General features: G+C 46.0%; 1 pseudogene; it reads left to right on the plus strand.

Annotated features, from left to right (window-relative positions):
- The first annotated feature begins 11,409 nt into the window (after positions 1–11,409).
- Positions 11,410–12,312, plus strand: LOC148141134 (uncharacterized; annotated as a pseudogene).
- Positions 12,313–13,690: the final 1,378 nt, after the last annotated feature.

The raw sequence follows: 13,690 nt of genomic DNA on the forward strand, positions 1-13,690 counted from the left end.
AATATTTTTCATTGGTATTCAAGCTGGAAAAAAACAATGTTGCCAAGGAGAATACTGAGATTCAGACTACTGGACTAGATGGGATTGGGGTTCACAAGGAAGAAGTGTTAGCAATTCTGAAAAGTGTGAAAATAAATAAGTCCCCTGGTGCGGATGCGATTTATCGGATTCTCTGGGAAGCCAGGGAGGAGGTTGCCAAGCCGTTGGTTTTGATCTTTATGTTGTCATTATCTACAGGAATTGTGTCAGAAGACTGGAGGATAGCAAATGTTGTCCCCTTGTTCAAGAAAGGGAGTAGAGACAATCCTGGTAATTATAGACCAGTGAGCCTTACTTCGGTTGTGGGTTAAGGGTTGGAAAAGGTTATAAGAGAAAGGATTTATAATCATCTAGAAAGGAATAAGTTGATTAGGGATAGTCAACACAATTTTGTGAAGAGTAGGTTGTGACTCACAAACCTTTGAGAAGGTGACCAAACAGGTTGATGAGGGTAAAGCGGTTGATGTGGTGTATCTGGATTTCAGTAAGGCGTTTGATAGGGCTCTCCATGGTAGGCTATTGCACAAAATACAGAGATATGGGATTGAGGGTGATTTAGCAGTTTGGATCAGAAATTGGTTAGCTGAAAGAAGACAGAGGGTGGTGGTTGATGTGAAATGTTCATCCTGGAGTTCAGTTACTAGTGGGGTGCCGCAAGGATCTGTTTTGGGTCCACTGCTGTTTGTCATTTTTATAAATGACCTGGATGAGGGTGTAGAAGAATGAGTTAGTAAATTTGGGGGTGACACTAAAGTTGATGGAGTTGTGGATAGTGCCGAAGATTGTTGCAGGTTACAGAGGGATATAGATAAGCTGCAGAGCTGGGTGGAGAGGTGGCAAATGGAGTTTAATGGAGCAATAGTGTGAGGAGATTCACTTTGGAAGGAGCAACAGAAACAAAGAGTACTGGGCTAAAAGTAAGATTTTTGGCAGAGTAGATAAGCAGACAGACCTTGGTGTCCATGAACATGGATCCCTGAAAGTTGCCAACCAGGTTGATAGGGTTGCTAAGAAGGCATACGGTGTGTTAGCTTTTAGAGGGATTGAGTTTTTGAGCCATGTGGTCATGTTGCAGCTGTACAAAACACTGGTGCGACTGCACTTGGGGTATTGCTTACAGTTCTAGTCACTGCATTATAGGAAGGATAGAATCATAGAGTCATAGAGATGTACAGCACAGAAACAGACCCTTCAGTCCAACTCGTCCATGCCGACCAGATATCCCAACCCAATGTAGTCCCATCTGCCAGCACCTAGCTCATATCCCTCCAAACCCTTCCTATTCATATGCCGATCCAGATGCCTTTTAAATGTTGCATTTGTACCAGCAACCACCACTTCCTCTGGCAACTCATTCCATACATGTACTACCCTCTGTGTGAAAAAGTTGCCTCTTAGATCTCTTTTATATCTTTCCCCTCTGGCCTTAAACCTATGTCGTTTAGCTCTGGACACCCCGACCCCAGGGAAAAGACTTTGTGTATTTATCCTATCTATGCCCCTCACAATGTTATAAATCTCTATAAGGTCACCCCTCAGCCTCCGACGCTCCAGGTAAAACAGTCCTACCCTACTCAACCTCTCCTGATAGCTCAAATCCTCCAACCCTGGCAACATGCTTGTAAATCTTTTCTGAACCCTTTCAAGTTTCACAACATCTTTCCGATAGGAAGGAGACCAGAATTGCACACAATATTCCAACAGTGGCCTAACCACTGCCCTGTACAGCCGCAATGACCTCCCAACTCCTGTACTCAATACTCTGAGCAATAAAGGAAAGCATACCAAATGCCGCCTTCACTATCCTAGCTACCTGTGACTCCACTTTCAAGGAGCTATGAACCTGCACTCCAAGGTCTCGTTGTTCAGCAACACTCCGTAGGATCTTACCATTAACTGTATAAGTCCTGCAAAAATTTGTTTTCCGAAAGTGCACTTCACATTTATCTAGATTAAACTCCATCTGCCACTTCTCAGCCCATTGGCCCATCTGGTCAAGATCCTGTTTAATCTAAGATGACCTTCTTCGCTATCCACTACACCTCCAATTTTGGTGCCATCAGCAAACTTACTAACTAAACCTCTTATGCTCACATCCAGATCATTTATATAAATGATGAAAAGTAGTGGATCCAGCACCGATCCTTGTGGCACTCCACTGGTCACAGGCCTCCAGTCTGAAAAACAACCCTCCACCACCACTCTCTGTCTTCTACCTTTGAGCCAGTTCTGTATCCAAATGGTGAGTTCTCCCTGTATTCCATAAGATCTAACCTTGCTCACCAGTCTCCCATGGGGAACCTTGTCGAATACCTTACTGAAGTCCATATAGATCACATCTACCACTCTGCCCTCATCAATCCTCTTTGTTACTTCTTCAAAAAACTCAATCAAGTTTGTGGGACATGATTTCCCACACACAAAACCATGTTGACTATCTCTAATCAGTCCTTGCCTTTCCAAATACATGTACATCCTGTCCCTCAGGATTCCCTCCAACAACTTGCCCACCACTGACATCAGGTTCACTGGTCTATAGTTCCCTGGCTTGTCCTTACCACCTTTCTTGAACAGTGGCACCACGTTAATCAACCTCCAGTCTACTGGCACCTCACCTGTGACTATTGATGATCCAAATATCTCACTAAGAGTCCCAGCAATCTCTTCCCTAGCTTCCCACAGAGTTCTAGGGTACACCTGATAAGGTCCTGGAGATTTATCTACTTTTATGCATTTCAAAACATCCAGCACTTCCTCCTCTGTGACATGGACATTTTTCAAGATGTCACCAATTATTTCCCTACATTCTATATCTTCCATGTCCTTTTCCACAGTAAGTACTCATGCTAAATACTCATTTAGTATCTCCCCCATTTTCTTCCGCTCCACATAAAGGCCGTCTTGCTGGTCTTTGAGGGGCCCTATTTCCACCCTAGTTACCCTTAGGTCCTTAATGTATTTGTAAAAACCCTTTGGATTCTCCTTAATTCTATTTGCCAAAGCTATCTCATGTCCCCTTTTTGCCCTCCTGATTTCTGTCTCAAGTATATGTGGAAGCTTTGGAAAGGGTTCAGAGGAGATTTCCTTGGATATTGCCTGGTATGGAGGAAAGGTCTTATGAGGGAAGGATGAGGGACATGAGGCTGTTTTCATTAGAGAGAAAAAGTATGAGAGGTGACTTAATTGACACATATAAGATAATTAGGGGGTTAAATAGGGTGGACTATGAGAACCTTTGTCCTCAGATGGTGATGGCTAGCACGAGGGGACATAGCTTTAAATTGAGAAGTGATAGAAATAGGATAGATGTCAAAGGTAATTTCTTTACTCAGAGAGTAATAGGAGCGTGGAACACCCTGCCTGCAACTGTAGTAGACTTGCCAAATTTTAAGAGCATTTAAATGGTCATTGAATGAACATATGGATGAAAATAGAATGGTGTAGGATAGATAGGCTTCAGATTGGTTCCACAGGTCGGCACAACATCGAGGGCCGAAGGGCCTGTAATGTTCTCTGTTCTATATCCACCAGCCGAACTACTCATGACAAGAAGATTAAAAACAAACGTACTGTTGGTGAGGTGCACTCTGAGGCTGAATATGATGATTCAAGACCATAAGAACATCAAAGAGATAGAAAAATACTGGAAGAATTCAACGGAAGTGGTACAATTTAAGTCACAATGCAAAAACACTCCTGACTTCAAGTCAGAGGTAAAATTTTGACGCATTAACCTACAGCTGATAAAATGTCTGTTTTAGATTTCAAATATTGATGACTTGGAGATTATTATTAAGTAGTTTTATCTCAGAAAATCCAGCTCTGCCATATTCTGATCAGGTGGTTCCCAAGTTGGACACATGGTGTGTGCAGATTTGTGCCTGTCAGGTCCCTCCATTAAACACATTTCTTTGCTCTGGAATGCGTAGTATTGCAATATTCCATGGTACAGCCAATTCCACTTTGCCAATCATCAAGTGGGTTGTGAGTTGGCATCACGCTGGAGTTCTTGCTGCTATAAGAACCAAACCACAGTATTTATGTATCCAGTTGAGTATCTGGTCAATGGTAACCCCCTGTCAAAATCGTAGGGGATACCATTATCAGAAACCAAATTTACAAGCCATACAAATACTGCAGGTCAGGCAAAACAGTTTCTGTAGCAGAAACTATGGCAGTTTCTGTGATAAGAAACGCACTGCATTACCTTTGGATGGCAACCAGGCATTAGACAGACAATGCTCTGATTTACTCTCCTGGCTGTAGTATTTAAATAGTTGGATCATGAGACCACAGAATATAGGAGCAGAATTAAGCCATTCAAACCATTGAGTCTGTTCCACCATTCGATCATGACTAATAAATTTCTCAATCCTATTCTCCTGCTTTCTGCCCATATCCCTTGAACCTCTTACTAATCAAGAACCCAACTGTTTTCTGTCATAAATACATTTAATGACTTGGCCTCCATAGCCTTCTGTGGCAATGACTTCCACAGATTTACCACTCTCTGGCTGAGGAAATTTCTTCTCATTTAAATTCTAAAGTGAACACACTCTGAGGCTATCCCCTTGGGTCCTAGTTTGACCTACCAGTGGAAATAACTTCTCCACGTCCTCTCTATACAGGCCTCCAGTATTCAAGTTTCAATGAAATTCCCTCTCATCCTTCTCAACTCTATCGAATAGAGACCCGGAGTCTTCAACTGATCCGCATATGACAAGCCTTTCATCCGTGAAATCATTCTTGTAAACCTCCTCTGGGCCACCTTCAAGGCTAACACATCCCTCCTTAGACATGGGGCCCAAAGCTGCTCACAATATTCTAAATTTGGTCTGACCAGAGCCTGACACAGAGTCAGTTGCACATCCCTGCTCTTGTATTCTAGTCCTCTCGAAATGAACATATTGCATTGGCCTTTCAAACTGCCTACTGAACCTATGTGTTAACCTTAAGAGAACTAGGATTCCCAAGATCTTTTGTGCTTCAGATTTCTGAAGGCTTCCCCCAATTTAGAAAATTGTCTATGCCTCTATTCTTCTTCTTTCTCACACTGTATTCCATTGCTACTGCTTTGCCCACTTTCCTAGCCTGTCCAAGTACTTCTGCAGCCTTCCTGCTTCTCAAGACTATCCCAGTCCCTCCACTTATCTTTGTGACATCTGTAAATTTAACAAGAATGTCCTCAGTTCCTTCATCCAGATTGTTAATGTAGAACGTGAATACCTGTGGTACCAACACTGACTCATATGGAACTCTACTAGTTGCCAGCTGCCACACTGAGACAGATCCTTTTATCCCTATTCCCTGCCTTTTGTCAGTCAGCCAATCCCTTATCTATACCAGTAACTTGTCTTAACACCAGGGGCTCTTATTAGCAGCCTTCTATGTGGCACCTTGTCAAAGGCCTTCTGAAAATCCAAATAGATCAAATCTAGGGGCTCTCCTTTATCTAACTTGCTTGTTACCTCCTCAATGAATTCTAATAGATTTATCAAGCATGACCTCCCCTTGTCAAAGCCATGCTGACTCAACCCTATTTTACCCTACGTTTCCAAGTTATTCACAATCTCCTGCATAATAATTGACTCTAAAATCATACCAATGACACAGGTCAGGCAAACCTACCTATGATTTCCCATTATCTGTTTTCCTCCTTTCTTAAATAGATGTTACATTTTCCACTTTCCAGACCCCTGAGACTGGCCCTGACTTTAGTGATTCCTGAAACATCACCCACCAATATCCTCAGTTATTTCCTTCAGAATTCCAAGGTGTAGTCCATTCGGTCTGGGTACTTTATCCATTTTCAGACCTCCAGCTTCCCCAGTTCATTTTCTGGCCAATGGTAACTCCCAGGAAGTTGATAGCGGGGTGAGGGTGGTGATGGGAAGTAGTGGAATTCAGTGATGGCAATGTTATTGAACGTCAAGGGTTGATGTTTAGACTCTCTTTTGTTGGAGATGATCATTTTCCATCCCTTTTGTGGTAAATCAATTGTTCATTAAACTCACTTTAGACATTTGGGTCCATAACTAACAGGACAAAAACATACTTATTAAGTCATAGAATTATACAGCCTGGAAACAGACCTTTCAGTCCAACTCATCCATGCTGACTAGATATCCTAAATTGATCTAATCCCATTTGCCAGCATTTTCATGACATCCCTCTAAACCCTTCCCATTCATATACCCATCCAGATGCCTTTAAAATGTTGTAATTGTACCAGCCTCCACCACTTCCTCATTCCATACATGCACTACCATCTGCATGAAAAAATTTCCCCACAGGTCCCCTTTTAAATTTTTCCCCTCTCATCTTAAACCTATACCCTTTTGATTTTGGACTTTCCCACCCCAGGGAAAAAGACCTTGTATACTCACCCTATTCATGCCCCTCCCTCATGATTTTATAAACCTCTAGATGGTCACCTCTCAGCCTCTGACACTCCAGGGAAAACAGCCTCAGGTTTTGAGCATCGCCCTCCAGCTCAAACCCTCCAATCGCTGTAATAATTATTATTTCAATACCAATTATTATTTAATATACCAATCTCTCTGACCCAGAAAGGGAACTCAGTCAAATGTTGATTGTCATCAACTGCAGGTAGCAAATTCTTTAAATTTAAAATATTACAATCTGAAATGACTGTTCTCCCCAATTTTCTTTTCCATCCTTTTTGTCTCTTAAATAAACAAGTGGAAAAGAAAATTATCTTTTCTTTCTATACCTAATTTAAATCTAATTGACCTTGTTCTTGCCATTCTAGTTTCTTTCTTTGTATCCTGAAGGACACATCAATCACTAGGGCCCCAAAGGATGGTTGCCTTCACTTTGTTGTTATCAACATGTTTTTTCAGCTGTTAATAGCATAAAACCTTTCGAACTGGGGAGAGCAAGACAAAGTGGAACAGAGAGAGAATATTGTCGAGTCCAAAATGATAATTGGCATATCAACAGCAAATGAGCCCAGCTATTCTGCATTCTACCTCCAAGCTAAATGCCCAGTGATAGGATGGACCCAGGTAATTGGTATATAGGTTGACAACAAGGCTTTTAATGCCCGCCTGCTTCGGCTCCTGTCTCATGCTGGGACTAAAAATGCAGTTCCAAGATTCTCAAAATGGACAGTCTTTAGTATTTGCTCCAGTGACAATCGTAGTTTCTTTGTAAAATGCTGGATTAAATGTTGTTTTTTTTTTAAAGTATCGTATAGCAACTGAAATAACTGCACAGAGGCCGGTATCCCGTCACTAAGTCACCCTTGACTTATACGTCCAGCTTCCTTAGAGCCAGTTCTCAGAGTGAACAGAACCCCTGACACTCCTGTTTATATCTGTCAGCCAGGGCTCCCTGAAATGACCGGGTTAACAGCCCCAATCAGGGATCTCACATTCTATGACATCTACCTCACTGATCTTATTACAATCATTACAACAATGGTGGATGTGGGTCCTTGCTGACTGCCTAGTCTGTCCTATGCTGCTTGAAGTAATCATCTCCAACCAGTGATTAAAGTGGGATTTTTCAAGGAGAATTAAGCCCTTCCTACCTGCTAATTCAGTTTGAATCCTGATGGTGAAGTAGGACACCAGTCACTATTAATTGAAGAGCTTGTACTTGAAACGGCGACTCTCCTGCTCCTCAGCAGTCTGATCTTTTCCAGCACCACACATCTTTGATAAGGAGACCAAAACATTCCAAATGAGGTCTCACTAAGGCTTAATATGACTGTACCAAGACATCCTTACTTCTGTACTCAAGTCACTTTGAAATGAATGCCAACATATTGTTTCCTTTCTAATTGCTTGCTGCACCTGCATGTGAACCTTTAGTGACTCATGGATAAACATCCTAATGCTTTTGGACACCCAAACTCTCACCATTTAAGAAATATTCTGTCTTTCTGCATTTTTCTCTACCAAAGTGAATAACTTCACACCTACTTACATTATATTCCATCTGCTATGTTCAAGTCCATATTGACATGTCAAAATGATCTGGATCTTAAAGGTGGTGATATTACCACACATCTTCAGTGCTTGTCTTTCTAAATAGTAGAGGATTCAGGTTTGGTGGAGCCTTGGTGATTGTGGAGGTGCATTTAGTCCATGGTACACAGATTGCTGGTGGAGGAGGGAGTAAGTTTGCAGGCATGGTACAGTGTCGATAAAATTAGCCACTTCCTCATGGATAGTGTAGAGCATCCTGTGTATAGTATCATGGGTGGGACCGCTTTCCTCAAATCGGGACCACAGCCTGATTTCTGACCCTGGCCTTTGTTGGAGCTGTACTTATCCAGACGGGGAACTGAGCATGACTGTGAGGGAGTGTGCGGGGAAGTGAGCATGTCCACGGGGTAGTGTGCGAGGTAGTGAACATGACAGTGGGGCAGTGTGGGGAGCAGTGTGCAGGGAGTGAGCATGACAGTAGGGGAGTGTGTGTGTCGGTGGTGGAGAGAGCGTGACGGTGGGGTGAGTGGGTGAGGAGATGAGTATGATGGTGGAGGAATGTGTGGAGGAGTGAGTGTGTCGGTGGGGGAATGTGCATGTCGGAGGGGGAGAGATCGTGACTGTGGGTGAGTGGACGGGAAGATGAGGATGACAGTGCAGTGAGTGGGCAGGGAGTGAGTTTGACAGTGGGGGAGTTAGTGGGGAGGGAATCAGGCAGTGGGTATTCACCACAGAAGTCCAATGCCTTCAGCCAGCTCTTGATATCATGTGACAAGAATGAAATTGGATACAGTCTACTGACACTGGGGACTTTCGGATGAGTCTGAATCTCTCATTCACTCAGCACGTCTGGTTCAGTATTACCTTTTGCACTGATGTGCTGGATTCCTCTATCATTGGCTATGGGATTGTTTGAATACCCTTCTGTAGTTAATTGTTTCATTGTCCGTCATTTTTACAGCTGGATATGGCAGAATTTCAGAGGTTAGATCAGGTTTGTTGCTGCTGGGACCACTTAGCTCCATCCATTCTGTGCCATTTTGGCAATTGTGTCACTGAGCGAACACAGTCAGCCTGACCTGCTGGTGGGACAGGACATATCCAGGAATGGTGTTAGCAGTGACAAGTACATTGTCTGTAAGGGTCGAAAGTGTGGTGCTGGAAAAGCACAGCAGGTAGTGGGTGGGCACTTCCTCGTCGTCGACGTCGTGTACAGGAATGCTCCCCTGAGACTGATTAATGTGTACGCCCCAGTGGGTAAGAGTGAACGGTTGGCCGTCCTGCAGCAGCTTCCACTGTTGCTGGCTACGGCCAGGCCGGTCATTCTGGCCGGAGACTTCAACTGTATCATTGATGCAGATGGACGATCCGGCAGGGGGGACAGTAAACTGGACGCCACGTCCAGAGACCTGATGGACACGGTAAAAGATGCCAAGCTGCACGATGTCTTCAGCACCCCTGCAGACGTAGCGCAGCGTAGATACACCTGGTCACGGGCAGACGGGTCTATCCGCTCAAGGATAGATTACCTGTTGTGTCCCGAACGCTCTGGGTCAGATTCACCGACGTTAAGCCAGTGTTCTTCTCTGACCACTGCCTCCTGCTGGCCGACTGTCACCTTCAGGAGGAGCAACGGGCTGGTAAGGGAACGTGGAAGCTGAACACAAAGCTGTTGACCCCGGGAAACATTGAGGAGCTCAAGAGGGACTACGCAGGGTGGAGAGCCATGAAGCCCCTGTTTGAGTCCCCAGCGGACTGGTGGGAAACAGTAAAAGGGAACATCAAAAGGTTCTTCATCCTCAAAGGTGTTCAGGAGGCGAGGGAGAGGCGGGGAAAACTGTCCCAGCTCCAGGAAAGTATGCAGAACCTGCTCCTGCTGCAGATGATGGGGGTGGATGTCATGGAGGACCTCAAGGAGGTGAAGGGCCAGCAAGCCTCGCTCTTTGCCTCGGAGGCCTCCAAGATAACTTTCCGGTCCAGGGTCCACTCGGTGGAGCAGGACGAGACGTGCTCACCATTCTTCTTCCAGAAGGTGCACAAAGAGAGGTCTGTGCTCAGCAGCCTGAAGGAAGAAGATGGCTCGATAACGTCATCTCAGGCTGACGTCATGAGGATCAGTAAATCCTTCTATGCCAGTCTGTATGACGCGAAGCCGACCAACAGCACGGCCTCTCAGTCGTTCCTGTCCTCTATCACGGAGGTCTTAGACGACAGAACACGGGAGAGGCTGGACCAGCCGCTATCTCTGGACAAGCTGACCAAGGCCTTCGAGTCCTTCGAAAAGAATAAAACTCCCGGAAGTGACATCTTACCAGTCGAGCTCTATTCCGCTCTGTGGGACTTGATTGGCCAGGACCTGCAGGAGGTGTATGTCAGTATGCTTCGGGCAGGTACCATGAGTGAATCCATGAGGAAAGGCATCATCACCCTCATCTACAAGCGGAAGGGGGAGAGGGAGGAACTCAAAAATTGGAGACCAATTTCACTGTTGAATGTGGATTACAAAATTCTGTCAAAGGTAATCGCCAACCGGATCAGGTCTGCTCTGGGGTCGGTGATTCACCCTGACCAAACCTGTGCTGTACCGGGCAGGAAGATCGCTGAGAGTCTCGCGCTCCTCAGGGATACGATCGCCTACGTGCAGGATAGGGGGTTGGGCACCTGCCTGATCGGCCTGGACCAGGAGAAAGCCTTTGACAGGATATCACACAGGTATATGAGAGATGTTCTCTCCAAAATGGGCTTTGGGGAGGGAATCTGCAATTGGATCAGACTGCTCTACACCAACATTGTCAGTGCAGTCTCAATCAATGGGTGGGAATCAGATAGCTTCCCAGTCAGATCTGGAGTCAGGCAGGCCTGCCCTCTCTCTCCTGCCTTGTTTGTGTGCTGCATAGAGCCAACCGCCGAGTCCATTCAGGAAGGATGCGAGCCTGAGGGGGGTGACTATTCCTGGCAGCGGGGGCCTGCAGGTTAAGGCCTCCCTGTACATGGATGACATCGCCATTTTCTACTTGGATCCGCTGTCCGTGCGCAGATTCATGTGCATATGTGACCAGTTTGAACGGGCCTCGGGGGCCAAGGTAAACCAAGGCAAGAGCGAGGCCTTGCTCTTCGGGAACTGGGCCGACCAATCCTCGATCCCCTTCACCGTCAGGACCGACCACCTGAAAGTGCTGGGTATTTGGTTCGGGGGGCCGAGGCGTGCGCCAAGTCTTGGGAGGAGCGTATCAGCAAAGTGAGGCAGAAACTGGGCAGATGGAAGCTACGGTCGCTCTCCATCGCGGGAAAAAACCTGGTCATCAGGTGTGAGGCACTGTCATTGCTGTTATATATGGCACAGGTCTGGCCTATTCCCAGAACCTGTGCCGCTGCAGTCACCCGGGCCATCTTCCAGTTTATATGGAGGTCAAAGATGGACCGGGTCTGAAGAGACTCGCTGTACAAAAATCTGGACAACGAGGGGAAGAATACACCCAATGCCACCCTCACCCTGATGGCCACCTTTGTGTGTGGCTGCATCAAGCTGTGCGTGGATCCCCGGTACGCAAACACCAAGTGTCACTACGTACTGAGGTTCTACCTGTCCCCAGTGTTGCGAAGGATGGGCCTGGCCTCGCTGCCGCGGAACGCTCCGAGTAGTTGGACTGTTCCGTATCACCTGTCCTTCGTGGAGAAGTTTATGAAGAAAAACACCTTTGACCACAAGTCCATCAGGAAGTGGTCAGCACATAGTGTCCTTGAGACCCTTCGGGAAAAGGAGAGGGCGGATCCTATCGAGCGGTTCCCTGGGCAGACTGTCAAAGCCATTTGGCAGAATGCCTCATCGCCAGAACTTTCCAACAAGCACCAAGACATGGCTTGGCTGGTGGTGAGAAGGGCTCTGCCTGTGAGATCCTTTATGCACGCCCGGACTCTCAGCCGCACCGCACACTGCCCTCGAAGCGGCTGCGGGGGGGACGAGACTGTCACACACCTCCTTCTGGAATGTGCCTACGCAGAAGAAGTCTGGAGAGGAATGCAGGAGTGTTTGTTGAGGCTCGTCCCGAGCAGCGCCGTGACGCGGGACTCCGTGCTCTACGGTCTGCTCCCCGGAACGCACACCGAGACGAACATCAACTGTCCCTGGAGGATCATCAACTCGGTGAAGGACGCTCTCTGGGTGGTCCGAAACCTGTTGATCTTCCAGCTGAAGGAGTTGACCCCGAGTGAGTGTTGCAGACTGGCACATTCCAAGGTCCAGGATTACGTGTTGAGGGACGCGCTGAAGCTTGGGGCAGCTGCTGCCAAGGCGCGGTGGGGAAAGACCACCGTGTAACATCTGCCTGCCTAAAGAAGAACAGGGGGCCCACGCAGTCATTTGGGCTCTGCTGACGCCTCAGCTAAAAATGTAATCATACAGACCTGTAAATAGGAATGATTACTCTGTTTCGGTATGCAAACAAATGGAATGTTTACATATGTATGGCATGTCCAACTGTACAGACCATTAAAGTATTTTATGAATAAAGTATATTTTTGAAATAAAAAAAAGCAAGTCAGGCAGCATCCAAGGAGCAGGAAAATTGATGTTTCAGGCAAAGCCCTTCATCAGGAAGTTAATAAGGAGGACTTTGCAAGGTTGACATTGTCATTGCCACTTCTCTTGCTTAGCATCATGAAGGTGATCTGTCTGATTTCATTCAAAATACTAAGTCTGTCATGATTTGATCCAAATGAGTGCCTTGCTCGGCCATTTCAGCGGGCAATTAAAATCAACAACATTATTGTAATTCTGGGATTACCAGAGCGGGTAAGGGTAGCAGATTTCCTTCTGTCTGGGACATCAATAAAACAGATTGGTCTTAATGACAATCAGCAATGCTTTCACGCTCACTACTCTATCTAGCTTTTGACTCAGATATTTTTTAATCAATTGAATTTAAATTCCATCAGCTGCCACAGCATGAGTTGAACCAGTGTCCACAGGTCAATGTGGGTCTCATGACATTAAAATAAAAGTAGAGCCACCATAGGCCCATTCTCTCATTAGAGAGACTGCTGGTCAGAGAAGCTCTCCGAAAGCTAGTGTGCTTCCAAATAAACCTGTTGGACTATAATCTGGTGTTGTGTGATTTTTAACTTTGTACATCCCAGTCCAACAGTGACTCAGAGGGCGGCACGGTGACTCAGAGGGCGGCACCGCTGCCTCACAGCACAAGGGTCCCAGGTTCCATTCCAGCCTCGGGCGACTGTCTGTGTGGAGTTTGCACATTCTCCCCGTGTCTGCGTGGGTTTCCTCCGGGTTCTCCGGCTTCCTCCCACAGCCCAAAGATTTGCAGGTCAGGTGAATTGGCCATGCTAAATTGCCCGTAGTGTTAGGTGCATTAGTCAGAGGGAAATGGGTCTGGGTGGGTTGCTCTTCGGAGGGTTGGTGTGGACTGGTTGGGCTGAAGGGCCTGTTTCAACACTGTAAGGAATCTAATCTAATCTAATCTCCAAATCAGGGTTTAAGTTGAGAGTCACCATGGTGAGGGGAGAGGTTGAGAAGGAGGGCTCTTCATTGCAACCTCACTCAGTGCTGGATTGAACCTAAACTGTTGGTATCACTCTGCATCATAAATCAGTTGTCCAACTAACTGAATTAACCAACCCTTAATGACATTACCATTAGGCCACTACCTCTTCATGGCTGCTGCCCCATTGCAGAATCACAT

Source organism: Chiloscyllium plagiosum, unplaced genomic scaffold (assembly GCF_037043375.1).
Source record: "Chiloscyllium plagiosum isolate Xiang-an unplaced genomic scaffold, Cpla_swu_hap1 HiC_scaffold_34, whole genome shotgun sequence".
In the NCBI taxonomy this organism is placed as follows: Eukaryota; Metazoa; Chordata; class Chondrichthyes; order Orectolobiformes; family Hemiscylliidae; genus Chiloscyllium; species Chiloscyllium plagiosum.